Source organism: Styela clava, chromosome 15, assembly GCF_964204865.1.
Source record: "Styela clava chromosome 15, kaStyClav1.hap1.2, whole genome shotgun sequence".
NCBI classification, from domain to species: Eukaryota; Metazoa; Chordata; class Ascidiacea; order Stolidobranchia; family Styelidae; genus Styela; species Styela clava.
The window spans coordinates 2,502,501-2,505,000 of NC_135264.1; the positions used below are offsets into that span (position 1 = coordinate 2,502,501).

At 53.6% G+C, this 2,500-nt stretch overlaps 1 non-coding gene across 1 annotated transcript in view; it reads right to left on the reverse strand.

The window, feature by feature from the left end:
* The window catches only part of LOC144413266 (small subunit ribosomal RNA), a 1,810-nt gene extending 248 nt beyond the window's left edge, over positions 1-1,562 (reverse strand). The window contains exon 1 of the ribosomal RNA XR_013469300.1: positions 1-1,562. This exon is cut by the window's left edge and continues 248 nt beyond it. This is a non-coding gene — a ribosomal RNA (small subunit ribosomal RNA).
* Between the last annotated feature and the right edge of the window lie 938 nt (positions 1,563-2,500).

Genomic DNA, 2,500 nt, shown 5'->3' on the forward strand with positions numbered 1-2,500 from the left:
TTGCAAGTCCCTATCCCAATCACGAATGAGGTTCAACGGGTTACCCGGACCTTTCGGCCTAGGTTAGACACTCGCTGCTTCACTCAGTGTAGCGCGCGTGCGGCCCCGGACATCTAAGGGCATCACAGACCTGTTATTGCTCAATCTCGTGTGGCTAAACGCCACTAGTCCCTCTAAGAAGTTAGACGCCGACCGAGAAGGTCGCGTAACTATTTAGCATGCCAGAGTCTCGTTCGTTATCGGAATTAACCAGACAAATCGCTCCACCAACTAAGAACGGCCATGCACCACCACCCACAGAATCAAGAAAGAGCTCTCAATCTGTCAATCCTACCTGTGTCCGGGCCGGGTGAGTTTCCCCGTGTTGAGTCAAATTAAGCCGCAGGCTCCACTCCTGGTGGTGCCCTTCCGTCAATTCCTTTAAGTTTCAGCTTTGCAACCATACTTCCCCCGGAACCCAAAGACTTTGGTTTCCCGGAAGCTGCCGGAAAGGTCGTCATGGTAACGCCTCCCGATCGCTAGTTGGCATCGTTTATAGTCAGAACTAGGACGGTATCTGATCGTCTTCGAACCTCTGACTTTCGCTCTTGATTAAAGAAAACATTCTTGGCGAATGCTTTCGCAGTAGTTCGTCTTCCGCCGATCCAAGAATTTCACCTCTAACGGCAGAGTACGGACGCCCCCGTCTGTCCCTCTTAATCATTACCTCGTGCTCCGAAAACCAACAAAATAGAACCGAGGTCCTATTCCATTATTCCATGCAACACTATGCAGGCGAACAGCCTGCTTTGAACACTCTAATTTTTTCAAAGTAAACTTATCGGCCACCGCCGACACTCAGTCAAGAGCACCGACGGAGAACCGAAGGTGAGGCGAACGCAACCAGTGACACGCCTTGCGACGGACCGGCGGCGCTCGCCCAAAATCCAACTACGAGCTTTTCAACCGCAACAACTTTAGCATACACTGTTGGAGCTGGAATTACCGCGGCTGCTGGCACCAGACTTGCCCTCCAATGGATACTCGTTAAGAGTTTTAGGATGTACTCATTCCAATTACAGGGCCTCGTTAGAGTCCTGTATTGTTATTTTTCGTCACTACCTCCCCGTGTCGGGAATGGGTAATTTGCGCGCCTGCTGCCTTCCTTGGATGTGGTAGCCGTTTCTCAGGCTCCCTCTCCGGAATCGAACCCTGATTCCCCGTTACCCGTTATCACAAAGGTAGGCACGTAGCGTACCTTCGACAGTTGATAGGGCAGACACTTGAATGATACGTCGTCGGTGCAGAGACCGTACGATCCGCGTGGTTATCCAGAGTCATCAAACGTCACAGGACGAACCCGGTCGGTTTTGATCTGATAAAAGCGCGCCTCCCGAAGTCGGCGCTTAATGCATGTATTAGCTCTAGAATTACCACAGTTATCCACTTCGCTTACGAGACCAAATAAACCAAGACTGATTTAATGAGCCATTCGCAGTTTCGCTTTACGAGAACTCGTACTTGCACCTGCATGGCTTAATCTTTGAGACAAGCATATCACTACTGGCAGGATCAACCAGATAGCTGCGACAGCTGCGCTCGGCCCTTGCTGGGCCGCCCGGCGCGTGCTCGTCGCATTCGTTTAAGACCGAGGCGATCGCCTGCGGCCGTACTCAGCTTCGACAGTCGCTGGCCGCGACGTCCACGCTCTCGCCGGCAGTGCCAGGCGGAGCGATTTGCGTTTTTTCTTTGCTCGCCCTCTCTCGGGCTCGATCCATTCAGTTTCGCACAAACAAGAGCTCTGCCGGCCGCCTGCAGCGGTGCCTAAAACCCGGGCATAACAATGCGACCGTTCTGCTAGGCCGACAAGCGCTCAAGCCAGACGCTCGATCGAACGCCCCCTACATATTAGTCGAGACAACGGCTCGCTCATTAGCATCGCGTTTGTACTTTAACTTTTTTTGGCTCGGCTTCTTTCGACGCCGATGCCGGCGACGCAGCACTCTCTCGCCCGCCAGCCACCGAGAAAAGGGTGCGCTCCGACCGGCCCCGCACCGCTCTTTCTTGGCTCATTCGAGTTTACTGTCTTTCGCTCTGACATGCCTTACCTGGGGTTAGGCTAGTATGCTTGCACGTTTGTACTTTAACTTTTTTCGGCTCGGCTTCTTTCGACGCCGATGCCGGCGACGCAGCACTCTCTCGCCCGCCAGCCACCGAGAAAAGGGTGCGCTCCGACCGGCCCCGCACCGCTCTTTCTTGGCTCATTCGAAATTACTGTCTTTCGCTCTGACATGCCTTACCTAGGGTTAGGTTAGTATGCTTGCACGTTTGTACTTTAACTTTTTTCGGCTCGGCTTCTTTCGACGCCGATGCCGGCGACGCAGCACTCTCTCGCCCGCCAGCCACCGAGAAAAGGGTGCGCTCCGACCGGCCCCGCACCGCTCTTTCTTGGCTCATTCGAGTTTACTGTCTTTCGCTCTGACATGCCTTACCTAGGTTTAGGCTAGTATGCTTGCACGTT